Source organism: Pongo abelii, chromosome 1 (genome assembly GCF_028885655.2).
Source record: "Pongo abelii isolate AG06213 chromosome 1, NHGRI_mPonAbe1-v2.0_pri, whole genome shotgun sequence".
NCBI lineage: Eukaryota > Metazoa > Chordata > Mammalia > Primates > Hominidae > Pongo > Pongo abelii.
The window spans coordinates 40,897,550-40,917,733 of record NC_071985.2 but is presented as its reverse complement, the minus strand read 5'-3'; the positions used below and the strand labels follow the sequence as shown (position 1 = coordinate 40,917,733).

At 41.7% G+C, this 20,184-nt stretch overlaps 1 long non-coding RNA gene across 1 annotated transcript in view; it reads left to right on the top strand.

The window, feature by feature from the left end:
* LOC129048120 (uncharacterized) overlaps window positions 1–19,513 on the top strand; it is a 141,290-nt gene extending 121,777 nt beyond the window's left edge. Inside the window, exons 4-6 of the long non-coding RNA XR_008510188.1 lie at window positions 11,899–12,076; window positions 12,582–12,639; window positions 18,905–19,513. This is a non-coding gene — a long non-coding RNA (uncharacterized LOC129048120). The remainder of the gene's footprint in view (window positions 1–11,898; window positions 12,077–12,581; window positions 12,640–18,904) is intronic.
* Window positions 19,514–20,184: the final 671 nt, after the last annotated feature.

Genomic DNA, 20,184 nt, shown 5'->3' with positions numbered 1-20,184 from the left:
ATTGCAGTGCTGTGTCTTACCCATCTCACCCTTCCCAGACCTGACACACTGTTCTTATCTCACCACAATATATTTTTTCTTCTCAAATTAAAATCACTGTCACCATACACCCCAAACTCTTTTAGCATTCCTAAGCTCATCCACCCAGGTTCTCAACCCAGAAACCTCAAGGTCATCTTTGACATCTCCATCTCTTCCCAATAAACCATCAAAAACCTCTTAATTCTAGTCCAAGATATCTCTTGAATGTGTCTGTTTACTTCCATCCACACTGCCTCCACCCGAGCCTAGGCACTATTAGCACTAACCTGGACCTCTACAATAGCTTGTAGCGGAGTGGTCTCCCACTTCCATCCTGGGTCCCTACTACTTCATTCTTCAAGAAGCGGTAAGAGTGACCCTTTTAGAGATTAAATGAGATCGGGTTACTCCCGGGCTAAAGCTTCACAGGCTAGCAATCCCAGCTAGAGCAAACTCCTTCCTGTGACCTGCAATGCTCTGCAGAGCAACCACATGCCTGCCTCTGTCCATCATGTCATCATATCACCTTCTCCCTTACCACATTTTTCGAGGACTTTTAACCTTTAAAAAAAAAACACCTGACCTTTTTCAGTTCTTAAAATGTCCCATGCTTTCCTTGGCTAATTCCTATTTGACTTTCAGTGCTCAGCTCAAATATCACTTATGCAGAGAGTCCATTAATTAATTCATTTACGACTTACGCATTTATCCAATAAATAGATACCTAGCATACACACTAGTGGTAGGCACTGGAATTGGTTTTGAGCCCTCTTCCAGTCTAATTAAAGCCTCCTATTATTTTCTTCCTTTGCACTCTGTTCTTTTATTCACAGTATTGAACACAATTTGTCATGATAATTTTAATTTTTTTAAAAAGCCTTTCTTCCTACATAATGCTAAGGTCTTTGAGGGCAGGTGCTATTTAGTTTGCCACTGTATTGTCCTTACAATAATAGTTATTCAATAAATATTTGCTGAATGAATGACTATATCTTTAAATAGAGGTTCTTTTTGCCAGCAGCATATGGCATATGGAAAGTTTATTGCTTTCTTTCTCTTCCCGACTTCCTCCACATCATAAAATAACAGTACATGATGCTGAGGGTGGCTAAGTAGGAAATAGGCTTGCCAAATGCTTCCTAATGAGAATCAGCATTGGTTAATAAATGACAATAATAATGAGTAACATTCATATAGCATTTTACAATTTGCAAAGCATTTTCCAAATGCATTATCTTCTTCAATTTAATAAAGATAATCTAGTTCTTGGTTGCCCTATAAGAATTACATTTAAAAAAAGAAAAAGCTTAAGGACAATAGGGATTAGGCTGTTACAATATTTAAAGTCTATTAGTAAAAGATCGGTGAGATAGAAAAAGAAGGATAACCCTTTCGCTTGGTTGCTCCTTCCAAATCTTGAGTCCACTTTGCAAATTTGCAAAAACAAAGGCATATCTTCTAAGTTCTTTGTATCTGTGCTCTATCAGAGTTTTGGGCTGCTCATCATGCTGGATTAGAACTTATGGTGCAATGTACACGACATGATGGATTCCACCTTAGTTTTTCATCAGTCTGAGGAATCCTCCCTAGAGCTCAAGGACAAAGAGGAGTCTCAGCAAGTAGAAGCTGGAGTACAGAACTCCTTGATTATTGGTTGTAGAGAGAGGGAGGTTTCCCTGGATTGTATGCCCTGCCCCTACAGAGGCAGCCATATTTGGGATTACTTACATCGACCTGGGCACTCCGTTCCTCCCTGTTTTCTTCCAAAAGTCCTTCCTTTGTACCTGCACTGTATAAAGAATGGGCCTTCCCAAATGCAAAGATCCATGATATATATTAGAAGCAGATATAGGAAATTGACTAGGGAATCTGCACAAATGATATTGTACAGAATTAAGTAGAAGATACCCCAACATGCACATCCCTTTACAGCTTAGCAACTGTTTTACTCTATCACATCCAAATGTCCTTAACTCTGGGCAGTAAAGTTCTGATCAGTTTACCTTTATCATCACAGCATGGCATTTTCAAGGACTCTGCCTGGCACTTTCAATCTTCCTCTCCTCTTGGTATTGATTCTCTGGTGTCATGATCAGCAAAAGGCCAGCCTGAGGGGTGGAAGCCCTTGGGAGGTAGAAGAGAGTGAAGTGACAGAAGAGATAGATCTGTCACCTTGAACGTACTCTAGCTCAGCCAATCACAGAGTTGGCCTGGGTCAGACCTGTATAATTTGGGGATGAGAGACCAGTTTGGAATACCAGGCACTGGTACCAGATGAGACCGAGACACCAGATGCTATAGGGGAGCCAGAACTGAAACTGCTCCATCAGCTGGAGCTGCGATTTTTGGCAAGTCACTCTTCCTCTTCTTCTGCCCTCCAAACTGAATTGTCTGGTCTGATTTCTCTGGGGTCTTTCTGCCGTAACATTCTATGATCTTAATTTTCATTTGATTATTCCACAATGCCTCAAAAATGAGGACACAATCAATGGTGTCAAAGGGCAAAGAGATATAGGATAAAATGACAATAAAAGGTGCCCACTGATTTTTGCCATTTTGAATGAGATGATCGGGGTGGAAGAACATGTTAAATTGAGGAGTGAATAGAAAGTAAATAGAAATAGACTGCAAAGAAGAAAAAGACATAGAGAAATGGCCAGAGCTGAGATGAGTCTGGTGAAATTTGGAAAGGGGAAATGATAGTACAAAAAATACAGCTGCCCCTTGGTATCTGCAAGGATGATAGGGTCTTTCTTCTTATTTCCCAAAGTTCTAGAAGGGATTGGTCCCAGGAGCCACACCGCCCCTTAACCCCCCACCCTTGGGACACCAAAATCCATGATGCTCAAGTTCCTTACATAAAATAGAATAGTATTTACATATAACCTACCCATAACCTTTCCTATATTTTAAATCATCTCTAGATTACTTCTAATAACTGATGCAATGTAAATGTTATGCAAATAGTTGTTCTACTGTATTGGCTTTTATATTTGTATTACTTTTTATTGTTGTATTGCTATTTTGTCCCGAATATTTTCAATCTCAGATGGTTGAATCCAGGGGTACAGAGAGCCAACGGTATACTTTACTATTAGATATATAAAAGCAGCTAAGGAAGTCATATGCTATTCAACTTGTAGGATACTTTTCAGCTCTTAAATTGGGATTCCTGAGTGTTGTAGTTTTTGTTTTAGGATGACCTGGGGAAAAGATAAAAATTGATGGAAGTGGGAGAAGAGTAAAAGAGTGAATTGTGCTAAACAGAAGGATAATAGTCTTTTTCTTATTCCCCAAAGTTCTGGAACTGAAGAAATAGAATATCCCTGGACACTGAAGGTGGGTGGAGATGTAGAGGAAAGAGTGTGACATTGGAGCGTGTGGACCTGACTTCCCAACCATGGCCAGGGAAACAGGATCCAGAAGACATTTGGGCACCACCAGTAGACTCATGACTCAGCCCCTCTTCAGTCTAATGTTTTAAAAGCACTTGTTCAACCATACTTAAAGGAGAAGCTGACCAAGGGAAGGACAAATGACCTCGAGAGCCCACAGTTCAAATCTGGCCCCACACTTGGCACTCATCCATCCAAACAAAGGCTGACATTTGCCTAAACTGTCCTGTCTTAGAAAGCAGTTTAGCAGGTTCCTTGGAGGTCTCACCTCCCATCTCCAGTGGTTTTTTTAAAGTCTCCTGTTCCAGTAGTCTCCCTGAGGTTAAATATGTATGTATGTGTGTGTACGTACTAGTATATAAATGTCTATGTATATGTGTATGCTTGTATCAGAAGTTTAAAAAATATGTTGATTCTCTTTATTCATAGTAACTCTGTTCTGTAAAATTACCAGGAACTTTGAATTAATGACTACTGAACCATTGATCCTAAGGGAAGGACAGGACTAGGTTCCTTGAAGCCTCTGGTCATGATGTTGTCATCAACTGATCAATACATAGCCTTGTTTTATGTGTGTCTCTGTTTAAAGACACCTTATTTACTATATATTGTTGACTCATTAACATTGAACTCTCGGACAACAGTGCTACAGCTTATGCCTGGATGAAGGTTATCTAACACAGATATTTTCTCTGTAAGGCTCAGAGCAGTGTTCTTGTGCTTAGGAACAGTAGCCAGCCCTTCAGCATTGTATGTGGGGGGTCATTTTAAATAGCAAAATCACTAAAAAACGCATAAAAATGTAAAAACATGTGAGACTAAATAGACTGCTAAAAGGACACTCGTTTATAGTATGAGAGCAGAAAAACAAGGCAGAGCACCAGTTCATTGAACCTTTGCTGAAACCACACATGCCAGGTGACAAATAGTTCCTCATTCTGCACATGTCTGTGAATGACTGAAAAAGGACCAAGAGAATGGATTGAGTTGTACAAATACATTTTAGCTAGTAGATGAATTCATGAATACAAAAAAAAACCATAAATAATGTGGATCAATCATGCATGTATTATGTATATATTGATATTGGGCAAGTTCTCTAATCTCTTGAAGTCTCAATTTACCTAACTATAAAATAGGATTCATAATACTTCCTTATAGTGCTAGTGTGAAGGTGAAATAAAATAATCTATGGAAAGCATCTGCAGGATATGCAATAAGCTTTCTGAGCCACTGAGGAGGGAGCTGTCACCTTTTCCCATGCACTCCCCCTTCTCTTCATTTGGCAGCCTCATTTCTTCAGCAGACCATCCATGGTGAGTGGCTCTAACTTTCAATCTGGCCAGACCATTTTCCCCTTGTATTAAAATTGTCCTGGAAAACCATTAGGTCGATTTTCAATCATCACAGCTAATACATTCCCTGTTGCAAATGCCAAGTATTCTGCACTTGCTTCAGTTTTTCAGATCTTCTCTCTCACATTCTGTACCTGGGGTGAAATCTATGCCTAGTAAAAGAGCCCTTTTGTATCCAGGCCAGGATGCATCTGAGACTTCAATGCTTTTGCTTTCTCTCCTGTTTTTTTTTTTTTTTTGGTTTTGTTTTGTTTTGTTTCTCTTCTCTGCCTGATCAATACTTTCCCATCTGAAGAAGCAAAACATTCTCTCTCTTCTGTTTCCCTTGCTGCTGATTCTGGCTCAAGGGGATGGGGGCAGGAGTGGAGGAAAGAGGGTCAGAGTCTATATTTAACCACAAAGATAATTCCTCCTTGACAGCAGCTCCAGAGAGAATTTGACATTTGAGGGGACTGAGTAGCAAGAGTAATTTGCATTTATCTGGCGATAGAAACAGAAGGGATTGGGAGCAACAAGTGATCTGTGGAGGTAAAAATGAGTCAGGGGTTTGGAAGAGGGAATATAAGGCAGGTGAAGAAGAAGAAATTATTTGCCAACAATGATGGAAGGATAAAGAACAAGACTCCTGAAACTATTTCCTTAAATGTTACACTAAAGCAACTCCAAGAGGATTGTAATAGCTTTGGAGTGGGACAAGTGGCACAGGTGGGGAGGCTGACATGTCCCAGCTGCTTAAATACTCTGAATTCTAGATCTGCATTTATCAAAATTTAATGTGCACCCGAATTGCCTCTGGATCTTGAATAAAATGCATATATTAATTCAGTAGGTTGGGGTGGGCCCCAAGATTTTGTATTTTTAGCAAGCTTCCAAATGAAGCTGATGTTGGTCCTGGGACTACACTTTGATTAGCAAAGCTCTACTAGAGCATTTTGGGAGTCCACAGGCAAAGAAAAGCAAGGCAAGGTGATCAGACAACCATCTCCCCTTCTCCCTTCTCTACTCATAGTTCTCTCTGCTTTTAAAGCCTCATTTTGTATTTTCCTCTCTACTTGTCTTTCCCCATCTACACTCAAGCACTTGGAGAATTTGGATTGAGTTTTGTTGATCTTTGCATATAAGGCTTTGTCCAGAGTGGGCACTTCATAAATATTAAAGTTGTACTTTAAAACATCCCTCTTTCTCCATGAAGCTTTGCCAGATCATTCCAGCCCTACAGCACTTGTTATCTGTATCATTCACTTGGCAATTAATCTTAGACAGCCTTATGACAGTTTATGTATTGTTGTACTGGACTGTTATATATCTTTTGAATTGCTATTTATTTTTTAGCCCTTTATGTATTGACTCTGCTGCTAGGTTGTAAATAAGTTCTTTGAGTTGAGGGACTGCATTTTTATTTATTCATCAATCATTTAGTTTGTACCTACCTGTGCAAGGCAGTGTGCTAGGGTCTTGGTACACAAAGATAAATAAGGTAGGGTCACTGAGAGACAACATGGTATAATGAGAAGAGTTCAGCTCTCAGCCAGAAACAACTAGGCTTGAATCCCAGCTCTGCTACTAACTAGCTATATGACCTTAAAAAAGAAAAACACACCACAACCTCGACGTTTACAGCTGTAAAATGGGTTAAACACATTAATCTTGCAGAATTGTGGTGAGATTAGCTAAATGACATATATAACAGTTCCTGTAATAAGGATCTGGTGGGCACTTTGAAAAAATAATTCCCTGCCCTTTAGAAAGTTATCACCAAGTAGTTTATAAAAAATGACAAATATACAAATAGCCAAAGCACCAGAGAGACTATTTTAGTGGGGTCCTTCGTTACAACTCCCCCAGGTCTAGCTGGGAAGGGCTTAATAAATGCCTGTTGCTTGATTGAACACAACCATAGTATCTACTACCATAAAAGTGCTTGGAGAGAGTTAATTGGATTCAATTTTATTTATTAATTTTATTTATTTGAAACTTATTATATTGACTCCACCTATGATCAGGCCATGGACTAGGCTCTATAAAAGTATAAGGATCTCTCAGTTCTTCGCTTCATGGAGTTTGTAGGAAGATCTCTGCTTACAAAAAAAAAATGCTGTCACTAAAGAATGGATGACATAAACAAGAACCAGAAGTGCAAATAAAAACATAAGCTGAGAAGAGGAAGGAATATATCCATTCTGACAGTGGTAATAGGGAGGAGGAAGTGGCCTCTGAGCAAAAGGGGAACCCAAGGAACAGTGCAGATGAGTGAGGGGCCAGTTAGGAGGGCTTGGGGAAAGTTTGAATTGGTGGAAGGCAGCCTATAGCTGTCCTCTAGGCCATGAAGAAGCTGACTACATGGCAATACCCTAGATGCCTCTGGGGGTCTCCAGGCATGGCCTCCTTTGCTCTGACACCCTCACTATTAAGAATAATCTCTCCTTTGGTCCAGATGAGAAGCCTGAGGCAGAGTCTAGGAGATGGCTGCCCACATGGTAGAGATAAGGCAGGGCTAATATTTGGTATACCTGTCTGCCAACCTGTGGATTACGTGGGATCCAGACTTTCTTCCACTTTGAAATAACTAAAAGGAAGAAGATCTTGGAAGCAGAAGAGCAGAAAGTTCTTTTTGGCTCCTGAGCCAGATTATTGTCCCTACTCATCTACTTGGAGCAAGGATAAATATTTCTTCCACCCTAGTCTTCATGTTTTTCCCTAAGCCTGCGCAGAAAATCTGACTTTAGTAACTATGGCCTTTAGTTTGAACCAATCCAGGAATTTCTGGCAATGACAGCTATCAGCAGGCAGTGAGCCCGAAGAGGTTAAAAAGTTAAGTCTGTCTGACTCATCATGGTGCTGAATTCTTAGCTTCAATGGAGTCCTGGTTCTTTACTCCTGCCCTTGGATTATTCTATAATCGAGAAAAGCCATTCAGAGGGATTTTACTTAATTTAACCTAAATGAGAGATACTTTTAAAAGCTGTGTAGGTTTGTCCAGTCACACCTAGAAATTAACAGTTTTCATACTTCTAGCTTCCTTCTTGCAGCAAACAATCATGGGTTATCAAACCATAAATCAGCAGATAATGGATTTTTTATCTATGTGCTTTGGCCTTTGGTATGGTTTTTAATTTTCTTTTAATTTGTATCAGTCTCAGTCCTTCTTCTTCAATTTTTCCAGCATCTTCAGGTTAGAGGATGCTGCAGTGATGCCCTGCTCCTAGGTGATCTGCAGGAAGGAAGGATGCGTGCCCATACCTTCACAATCAAACACAATTTTCCACAATTGAATAGCACAGGCTGGGAAGAGGAAAATACAGTCATGTACCACCAATATTTCAGTCAATGACAGACTGCATATAAGACAGTGGTCCCATAAAATACTACCATATTTTTACTGTACATTATTTTTTTCTCCCCCGAGATGCAGTCTTGCTCCATTGCCCAGGCTGGAGTGCAGTGGTGTGATCTCGGCTCACTGCAACCTCCGCCTCCTGGGTTCAAGCAATTCTCCTGCCTCAGCCTCCCGAGTAGCTGGAACTACAGACATGCGCCACCACACCTGGCTAATTTTTGTATTTTTAGTAGAGATGGGTTTTCACCATGTTGGCCAGGTTGGTCTCAAACTCCTGACCTCATGATCTGCCCACCTCGGTCTCCCAAAGTGCTGGGGTAACAGGTGTGAGCCACCACACCCAGCCTACTGTACCTTTTCTATGTTTATATACACTTAGATACATGAATACTTACCATTTTGTTACAGTTGCCTACAGTATCCAGTAGAGCAACATGCTGTATAGATTTATAGCCTAGGAGCATAGGCTATGCCACACAGCCTGCGTGTGTAGTAGGCTGTACCATCTAGGTTTGTGGGCATACACTCTATGATGTTCGCATAACAATGAATTCACCTAACAATGCATTTCCCAGAACATATCCCTGTAATTAAGTGAGCAAGTACTGTATATGTGTGTGTAGAGTTGGGGTAGGAAGAGAAGGCTGAGAGCAGGATGAATTCCCTCATGTAAGCTCTGCATGGGAAAAATCTGTCTTGCAGTTCATATGACTTCAGCCTCCAGAGAAGAAGGCTGGATGAGCAGTTAGAAACATAAAAATTAGAGCTGGGGAAGCCTTCTGATTAAAATGGGCAGCCAGGTGACCTGAGTGTTGCATCAACTGAAAAATTCATATCCAGTACCAGTCCTGTTAAAGACCAAGGGTGGAAATTAACCTCTCTTAGCACAATGATTAAGCTGCTGTCAATAGAGCCCTTTACCACTAGTGCTAAAAACTTACTGATTTTTCTTTTCTTTAATTGGATTAAAATGAAGGCAACCCAAGACCTCAAGGGAAAGAAAGCTGAGCAGAAACCATACTCTCTAGGGGTTCCAGACTCTGCCAACTCTGTTGCTCCAGGTGTGAGAGAGCTTTGTGTGCCTTTGATGCCTGGACTGAGCAAGCTAGCTATGTGGCTTAATTATCACACGGCAAACTGCTAGGATAGGGTCTGCAGTGGACTTGCTTCAGATACTACACACTTCCATAGCCAGAAAGAGAAGTGAAGCATGTTGTTCAGCCTACAGGTGGTTTTAATCTGTTGCTCTCTTGAGACATTAGGGACCTCTGGCTGGTGGTGAGCACCTGCATGCGTTTGTCTTCTGGGTGGATTCAGACCATCCAGTATAGCTCTCCTGTTTCTGCAAAGATCTATAACTTGCTCTCATTATCCTGAGATGCATAAGGATAGATAAATAATGGGGGTGATGAACGCCCTGGGGTAATGGTCCTGAAGTGGATTCCCAGGGCCAATGTGAACCTGCACAGTGTCTTTGGGTGAATCAGAGAAAGGGTGTCCCTCTGGGCAGTCATAGTCACTCAGCCACACTAAGTGGCCAGATAAAATATTGATGCCAAGAAAAGAGTGGCCCTTTCTGGGAAAAGAGATGGAGGAGGGGGAATCAGACACAGCCCTTATGGTTCACAGCTTGATAAACAGAATGCAGACTGGACTTCAGCCATCCCTCCAGGCCTCAGCAAGATGCATCCGGACAGGGCAAAAATCTGCATAACCATCAGTAGTGGCCCTGGTGACAACTTGTGAAGCAAGAGAGAAGTGAGATATCTCAAGGCACCGGACTGTGTGGAGGAGGAGGAGCCCTTTACTTCTGTAGGACTTTCTTAGCAGATTCTATAGGATTGTGCTAGCTCTGGGCTCAGCTAAACAAATGTTGGTGAAATAGGAACACAGGACTTTTGGACCAAAGCAGATCTGAAGCAGCCGGCCAGGAACTGGTGCAAAGGGAAGGAAATGATGTCTGCTTCCCAGATATATGCTCTGATCAGCACCACTCATCTTTCCCTGTGAGGTGGTGCCTCAGTCTTCCCCACAGCCCCAATGTAGTATATTCGGAAAGACGGCTGTAACATCCCCAGCGTTTTTACCACAGATGGAGTCAGGACGCACTCTTGCACTTCACACACAGATAATGGTGCACACTCCAGGTGCCTCACATTCTTCCTTTCTTTGAGGTTGTGTGCTTTTTGATGTCTTGGTTCCCAGCCACAATGGACTTTAAAGGGATTTGGGAGGAATACATGGGAATAAAAATTATTTCCACATGAGTTGAACAATTGAGAGGAATTTCTGAACCAGACAATGACCATAGTGCAAGAAAAAAAAATCTGTTGGGGGTGATTTGAAAGTAATACTAGACCCACATATATCTACACTTAGATGGGAAGAAAAAGTGCTTTCTTTTCCCTGTGTCTCCGTTTTTCTCTCTCCCTCTCTTGTCTCTCTCAAATGATAATCCTATTGCTGGAATAGAAACTAATTGTTTTCTTCTTCCTATTTTTCCTTCCTGAATACTGCCTCTTCTTTAATATCCTAAAAAAGCATTACCATGTGAATAGGTTCCAGCCAGCACAATCAAGAGCCTTTTCTGGGGTTTGCCAGATGCTTTTAACAGACACCATACTTGCAAGCATCCGTGAAACATTTAAAACTGTTTGTTCATCCTCATCCACCCCCACCCATCTGCATGGTTCTTTTCTTCTGCAGGAATACAAGTCTTACCCTGGGTTCCAGATTCTGGGAGTCCCCCCAAACCCTCTTCAATGCCTTCTTGAGCTGTGCCTGTTATGATATGGCCAGCAAGATAGTAATAGTTTTTTAAATGGTTGAATACAAACCAAAAGAAGAAGACACATACAAATTATATGAAATTCAGATTTCACGGATAGAGTAGAGTAATTGCACAGAGATGGTATGGCCAATACAGCCCTAATTATTTGCTCTCTGGCCTTTTGCAGAGAAAAGTTCCCTAAATCCTGAGCTTCTTAACTGAGCTTCCAGTCACTGAGGAAGAACTCAGCCAGAATTGTTTTCTAGGCTAGGCCTGTCCAGGGAAGGCAATACACTAGAGATAAGAATTCAAAGGGAGACTCGTGTTGAGGGTTCTGGATTGAGATGAGCATAGATATTTTTGCCTGGAGATTTTGGAAGTGCAGTGTTCATACGCACATGACGCTATGCAATTTTTCACCATACACAAATGCACATGCACACACACACACACACACACACACACAGATACACACAAATCAGGAAGTCAGAGTCTTCCATTCATGGGGCTGTGGTTGCATCAGACCTCTCTTAGGTCAGGTTGTCAAAGGAGCCAACAGCAATGTGGCTCGTCTGGATGGAGGATTCTAGGACTCTGCTGTTGATCAGTTTACTCCTGATAACTGAAATATTCAGGGGCATTGGGCTCTTATAAGTGAAACAAAACGCGTGAGGAAAATAGTTTAGTCCTTCTGCAGGTATCTTGTTATCTGTCCTATCTCTGCTTAATTCCAAATCTAACTTCTCTGCTGATTGGACACTCTAGAGGAAACTGAGCTTTTGGCAGCTGAGTGTGGATCTATGCCTGACTTCTCAGGTTCTCAATGCAAAACTTTAACCTGGGGGTGGCTTGTAAGCAATTAAAAAAATATAAATCCGATTCCTAGACCTCATACTCAGGAGAATGTGATCTGTGGGCCTGGGATGGGATGGAGACTAGTTATTTGCATTTTCAAAAGCACCCCAGGTGATCCTGATACACACCAAAGACTAAAAGCTGCCTTTCTCTTCTTCCTCACAGGTGTCATTGGCAGCATTTCCACTTCAAAAAGATTCAAAGGAAAGGAAACACACCACTGCTCCATCTTTCCTCATACCCACCTATTGTCCTTCAGTTCTGTTCAGTTGGTTCATTAACTCTGCCTAGAGAGCCTGCTATGTGCCAGACACTGCACTAGGCTGCATGAGTACCAAAGCAGGTTAGACAGGGAGGCAGGGGTAGGAGATATACATGCCTCAGGAGGTCATTCTCCCCCTGCAGGGTGACCAGTGCTCTGATGGGTTGCCCAAGGTGCTGTGACTCACAAAAGGGCATGGGCATGCTCCTCAACCTGCACTCACCTGGGCAGGTTCTCTGGACTTCTCTGTATCTGTGCCACCACCTTGCCCCTTTGCCTGAGCTGCCAGCTTCCCTGTGGCTGGGTCTGCAAGAACATTCATAATTGCAGGAAAGAGGGAAGCTTTGGAGGGAGTGTTTGGCCCTTCTGTTGAACTAAGAGAGTCCTCTTTTCCTCTCTCTGCAACTCATCGCAGGGGCTGGAAGGAACAATGAAGTTTGCACTCAGCTGTCGATTCAGCTGATGATGCATGAGGCTGGGAACGAGGTGCTGGGGCAGCCTTCCATGGACAGCTATATTGGCCCCACAGCGCTCAGCTTGGAGATAATAAAAACTTTGTTCTTTTCTTTACTCTTTTTGTTATCAGTAAACGAAGCAGATCCGCTGCCGGGGTGACACCGAGGGACGAGATGCACACTGACAAGGTGCCTGAATATATATTTTTCTGAACTATGATGAATTTTTTTCAACAGTCAGTATTCTGACCACTGTCCCCCATTGACACTTTTATTATCTGTAGCTCAATTTCATGGAGCAGATTTGGTTTTCTTCTCCAATCCTAAGATTCTTTTTAAAACAAATCAGCTTCATTCTCTGGTGGTGGCTTTGTTTGTCCCTTTTTTTCTGGGATGACACTTTTTGAGGACTGAATACTTGTAGCTCTGTGTGGAATAAAAGCATTCATTTTCTCCAAGAAGCCTCTTATTTCACCCCCTCTTGTTGCCAAAGAAGCAGGGCTGGACAGTGAGACCAATAATAATAATAAAAGATAATATTTATTGAATGCTGACTCTGTAACAGGCACCTTTCATTTGGCTCTATACCCATGATGGCTTTTATTCCTCACAACAGCCCCATGAAGTAAGTGCTAATATTATTCTCATATTACAGAGAAAGAAATGCAGGCTCAAAGAGATTTTGAAAGTCACTTGCCCCACATCACAAGTTCCTAAGTTGCAGAGTCAGGGTTTAAACTCAGGCTCAGTCTGGCTACAGAGCCTGGGTTCTTATCCATCACACAATGCTAGGTTGCTCTGGACACAATCTTGGCTCTCACATATGCGTAGCATTCCTTAACTCCCTGGATACTGAAAGTGGCTAACCTGGAAGAGAAGAGAAGGGAAGCTGTTCTTTTGAGATTCTTATGTCATTGCTTTCCCCAGACTTAGTGATGTAAGTAATTGGGATTGAACATGCAGATAAGAGCACACCACACAGTTCAAAATGAAGGTACTGATGTTCCCTTCTCAAGGAGCTGTGGCCCTCATTTTTCCTCGGTATGTTATAATTACAGCCCTACTGGCTGCAGTCTATTTAGTTAAGATGGAAATGTGAGTTTAATAAACATTTCAAAGTGACTTTATTGGCTGTACATTCTTGATGATGGCTCATCAAGAGAAAGAAGATTTTACCAACGTAAAGATATTCAACCTCACTGAGTCCATGGCTGATCAATTCACTGTGAGTTTTCACCTAGAATTAAAAACTGAATTATCAAGGTGAGGGTGAGGATAAAGATATAGAATAGCATATCAGAGATTCCAGTAAGTAGCCAAGAATATTTCATCAATTTTTCCAAAGGGATTTCTCTTTCCCTCTGTTTCTATTCTAGCCTTTCCCCACTCCTCATTCATATCCTATCAAATTACATCCTGGAAATGGCTTGCCTGTCCCTGCTGCATGACCTTACTAAAGGTAATGCTGAGCTGCCTGGCATCAGCTACCCCATAATCTAGTGTGGACATTTGTCAATGTTCAGATCACAGAAGCAAGGGAAAGAAGAGGTACAAATCTACCTATGCACCTTATGGGACTCATCTAAATGGCACTTCCTCCACCTAAAGCCCGTAGCCTCATTTTCCCCTACTCATCCATTCATTCACTCACCAAATATTTATTCAGTTCAACAAATATATATTGGGCATCTAATGTAGGCCAGGCACTGTGCTAGGCATACGCAATAGGGAAGAAGTAGAATAGCCCCTGCTGTCCACATGAGCATAGTTAAGTGGAGGAGGCAAACAATAAAATAAGTGCAATGATTCCATGTGGCTGGGATACACGGAACACTTTGGGAACTCCTGGTGGGAAAGTGAATGTGTCGATATGGTACCCCAGGTAGAAGGAACCGTTTGTTCCTTCTACAGGAACTTATTGCCAGGAACACACCTGGCAATAAGTAAATATCTTTTAATTGGGTTTTTCTGTTACTTGCAGCCTATAGCACCCTACCTGAAGAAGCATGCTTGAGAAATCACTACATATACTCCACACTTCTACTTCACTGGCTATGTTCCTGTACATTCTGCAAGCATAGATATCTTCCTAACAGCTCTACCTATAGTCCTATACACTGTATGAGAACTACCTCAAATGTCCCCTCCCTTCATCCAAACCAACATTCTTCTCCTTCCCGTATGACTTTATGCCCATTTTGGAAGGCAGTGGTCACATTTTCCCTAGTATCATAATTACTTCTGTGCTTATGTGATTCCTCCTACTGAACTGGAAGCTCTTTGACCCTAGGCACAGTGTCTTACGCTTCTGTACAAACCCTGCAGTGCTTTCACAGTGTCTGACCTCAGTAGATACTAAGTGATGAATGAATGAATGAATGGATGCAATGGAATGGGGATCTGGGGAGAAGTGAGATGCAAACAAAGGAGAAGGTGAGATCTAGTGAAATGGAGATCCGGCTAGGCAGAGAAAGTATATGACCTGAGAACCACTGATGTCAGGGCATGAGGAATCGCCAAGTTGGAAAAGCCATATTGCTTGGCATCTTAGGTTAGGGCTGACAGTACTATGTTGGTTAGGAGTTGACAGCTGAGGATAAGAAACTCAGAAGCTAAAAAATAACAAGCTCAGAGATAAATTTATATATATATACACTTATAGTTCATCTCAAATAATGTCTTTCTACCTTAATAATGCAGGAGAGAGAGCCAGACTCTCAAGTCAGGGATGGCAGTGTGGCATGTACCTAACAGGTGAGATTCAGCATCGTGGAATGATCACTTGCTGTTAAGTTACTCTTAGCCAGGGCTTGAGAACCTATGATACCACCTTGCAACAGCTGTCCAGACCTCAGAACAGCCCCTAGTTGATGCTAAAGTGGCTTTTGAGACCCAAGAATGTGTGGGAGCTGCAAAGAAAGTGGTAAAATATATTTGCAACTGAACACATTTAAGAACTTCTTGTGACATTCAAGGCCTTAGGGGAGTGGGCCAGACATGCCCCAAGGGTAGATGTGGAAGAGGCTGCTTTTGAGATCTGCAAATGAAAAGATGAGGAAGTGAGAAGTTCAAGTTTTATTTTGGGTGAAGAAATGAAAAAGTGAAACTTTTTATTCCAGGGCTGGAAACATAAGAGAGGCACCAGGCATGTTAATATTGAGAAACTAACTTTTGTCTAGTTGGCTAGACTGGATCCTTTTATTCTGTGTAGATCAGAAAGTTTATTTACATTCTTCTTTACTTCTATCATTTATTCCTTCATTTTTCCTCTTTCTTTCCTCTTCTTTGTCGAGAAATGGGGCTTCTACATCTGTGAAGCAAAGTAATGGCTTCAAATTGATAAATGTGTGGCCTAGTCAATTCATGTCCACATCCCCTTTTAAGAAAGTGAAGACTCGGCTTGTAGGTAGAAGAACCAGTGTGAACTGTGGGAGTGGGCTAGGGGGTGTCCATTTCTCGGGTGAGAACTCAAATCAAGCCTTCAGTAACACTCATAGCTCCTGTTCTGTTTTTGTGATGCATTCGGTTATTTATGGCACATTTCTATGTCTCTGCTGGACTGACGGTCATCCAGATAGACAGACCTGATGGAAGAACACAGGAAATGCTTGCTAAGTTAAATGAGTCAGATGAAAATTAATCGCTTTGTGCTCTCTGAGAAAGAACTAGAGTGACAGCCCTCCCCATTGTCTGAAGCTCACAGGACTAGAAGTTGAAAGTCAAGTTCAAGTCTAACTGTGGCCCTATCCAGAGCATGCTGCTTCTCCTTTCTGGCCTTCTTTTTTTTTCGTCTCTAAAGGCAATGGACTGAATAATCCCTAAAATCCCTTCCAGACATTTCACTCTGTTTTTCTATGCTTATTTACTGTGCATTTCTAAGCTTGTGAAGCAAGAAAGAGAACAGGCAACACTAGAACCCTCAAAGCTGGGCGTGTTTCCTCCAGGAAGCCTGGGTCCTGCAGATGACGCCTGGAGAGCTCACAGGCCCTGGATATGCTGGGCCACAAAGATGGGCTCAGCTGGCCCTGGGCCCAGGCTGAGTTTAGGGGCAGTATGGATTTTTTTATAAAGAGAAAAGTTTTGTTTGATAAGCATACACAAAACTCAGGGTTGCTGAGTGAAGCTGACTGTGTGCTGATTCCCTGTGGCCATGTGGAAAACACATGAGTCAAGTGTGAGTCATACATCAGCATATTTCATGATTCTTAAGTTGCAAGGTGTTTTGATTTATTTTTATCTTATTTTTTTATTTTTATTTTTGCCTTGTTTAGAAAACTGGCCCTTTCTCCTCTAAATGCCTCTTCCAATCTACTGCCTTTGCCCATTATAACTATGTCTAGAGGATACCTCTGGACATGCTATGGTCACTGCTATGGTCCCACCAAACTCCTTTTCCTTCCCACTCCCAGCTTACCCTGCCTCTCTTTTCCTGAAACCCTCGTCCTCCCAAGTTTTATGGAAATCAGTCTTAAAGGAATGCTGCTCATTTGATTCACTCTAGTTCTCATTAGACCTGCTATCTGATTTCATAATGTTCTGGGTTTGTGAGCCAGTGCCATTTTATGACTGTATTTTGTTTGAGTTTTATAGGAAGCACACACACAGACACGAACATCAAGCAACTGATACTACGCTTGTTTTAAGTATCGACGTAAAGTCACAACTAAAACCTAAACTTGCCCTTCTCCTGAACCATGCCTACTGATCCAGCTCTACAATGTGCTCTGGAAGGGGCCCTGGGACAGCCATCTCCTGTCTCTCCAATGTTCCGACGAGCCCAGAAACCCACATGTAACTCCTGCCACCCTGTGTGGGAGGGGAGAAAGCTTATCTGAACACTAAATTCATTATACTCAAAGGCAACATTTGTCCAAAAGCCAGAAAGAGCAAATGGAACAAAATAACAACTAGTGTCTGTGTATCACTGTGTAATTTGCAAACCGCTTTCCCACAGGCTGTCTCTTGGAGGCATTATCCCTGCCCTTTGAGAGTATGTAGACTGTCTCCATCGTGTGGGTGAGAAAACAGGCCACAAAAGTTTAACTTACTTTTCCAAGGTTTTCTCATTATTAAATGGCAAATTCAGGCTTTAATCCCAGGTTTGCCTCCTACAGATTCCACGGAAATTTCATGGCGAGGAAATGATGTCCACAGTAGATGAATATAGGCTGTAGGACAGACTAAGTATTTTTACTGCATTTAAAAAATAAGTTCTGCCAATTTTGTTTTATTAGTTTCAAGGTAAAACAGCAATTTTTTCAAACATCAGAAAATATGTGTTCTTTTCTATATACTTAGATAAAGTTTCAGCTGAATCACCAGATCTGACTGCTAATTTATGTGGCTATGAATTTTTTATATACTTTTTTTTTAGATCAGTTTTAGGTTCACAGAAAAATAAGCAAAAGATACAGAGATTTTCCATGTGTTCGCCACCCCCACACAAGCCTAGCCTCCTCCATTATCAACATTCCCCACCAGAGAGGTACATCCAAAAGTCCACAGTTTACATTAGAGTCCACTCTCGGTTTTACTGAGTTTATTAGACTGGGTTTTAGTATTCCTTAGAGTTTAGTAATCCTAAAACGTCTACTATGATTGGTCACTAAAGACCACAAAATATCATGCGCATTCTTTTATTCATGCATTAAACAAACACTTTTAAAATCCATGTTGAGTTCAAGGTCTCGTGCTAGTTGTCATTGTACCAAGACCTGCCCCCTTGCCCCTCAACACACACTGCAATCAAACATGTACCACTCCATCCCCAATCTGCCTGTGTCATGACCAAAGCCTGAACACTGTCTTTATAAACCCTCTCCAAGTCACTTCCAAAGAGTTCTCTGTCAAAGGCTACCATGAAGTAGTTTAAAGGGCTTTTGGGACTCCTGTATAAAGTCAATTCAAGAGAGACTCTGGTAGTAGGTGGTACCACTACCTTCCTAAGAACCCCTGGCACCCCACCTCTCTCCCTGGATGCACCATTCTTAGCTTTTATTATCTACAAACTAGGGTACTTTATTTCCCCTCAGCCTGTTTCATAAATCCAAAGCCATTCTATGAGCTGCAATACTAGTTGGTGGATTAAAACTACAGTCTGGACTGGCAAGCTGCTAGTCAGTAATGTGCCTTGGGAGCAGGAAGGCTGGTGGAGGGGGGTGAGAGTAGAGGGAGGGAAGGAGGTGGGGGCGGGGAGGACAGCGCTGCCCAGTCCTGCATTGTGCCACAAGAAAGGTAGAAGACAAGGCCATTGTGTTTGCTCAATGGCTTTTCTTTGGTTTTGTTCTTTTCTCCAGTGTCTGACAGCACGTGGGCAGGGGGCTTGTTTCATTGTTTAGGTTCTCTCTTCTCTCTGTGTTGTCAACGGCACCCATCTACAAAGAGACAGCCAAGGAATAGTTTGTTTGTTAAGAAAATAAAAAGGAAAATTCTTTTGTTTCCTGTTTCTGTGCAGCTTGGAAACAGCCCTCACAAAGAAAGATTTTCAAAGAAATGCTTCGTCATTCAGAGACAGGTCAGTCCATTTATTTCTGACCCCATCAACCTTCTGATCTAGGTTTCTTCCCAGTGCTTCTTGCCCACCACCAAGAAGAGCCACCTAAAACCTGCGCTCTGAAAAAAAACTGTAGACAGACCTCCTAACAAGATGGGCTACTGCCTGGCACCACCATAACTTATTTATTGATTATAATGGGTAGGAACTTGGCTTATTTATGGCAGACTTTTCTGAGTATTTATTGATACTGCTAATTCTTGGCAACCAGAAGGGAGAGTTGGCAGGTTCAGTAATCCAAAGAGTGGCGCTGTGAAGCTCCGTCCTCAGAATAGCACCAAGGAAGCAAATGATTTATGATGCTCAGAAGCGATTGTGAATATTCAACTAGAGTTTAGGCTGAGGTGATTTCCCAAACAAATCATTACAGAGGAAATGTTTAAAGAGAGAGAATGTAGGGAAATAAGGAAAGGTGTTGCTAGATAACATTTACCCCAGCCCTGAGGCCAGGCTGAGTTCATGCAACTCTAAAAATAAAGCAGTTCAGATGATGAGTTTGGGCCTACTGAATCAGAGGGAATTCTGTGATTTGGATGTCACATCATATTTACAAGGCTTGTCCCTGTGGTGTCATTCATTATATGGAATTTTTAATTTAAAAATTAAGAAATAAATTATTAACATAGAATCTGACACATGGGTGGTAGCAATCATCCAGGTTGGCATATTAATGTCTGCAGCTGTTGGATGCTGGACTATAACACCTACTGGCAAAGTTTGGGATTACATCTCATCACAGACCACTTATTATTCATGCAGTCAGTATAGTCCCTCAATAGTTATTAAGCACTTGTTGTGTGCCCAGCATTCTTCTAAGCTCTGGGGTTACAATGGTAAAGAAAGACTGACACATTTTTTGTCCTATGAACAGAAAACATATTGAAGTGAGACAGATAGATATAATCAAATAAATATATAAGACTATTTCAGATAGTAGTAAGTGCTATGAAAATTAGCAAAATTTAGTAATGTAATAGAAAACAGAGCTACAGGGCCAACGGTGGGACTGCTTTACTTGGGGTAGTTATGCAAGATCTGACATTGGGATGAACCCAGAATGAGAAAGAGTGAACCATACAGAAACCTAAAGGATCAACATTTCAGGAAGAGAAGACGTCAGGTACAAAAGGCCTGAGATGGGAACCTGTCTTAGTCCGTTCTGTGCTGCCATAACAGAATAC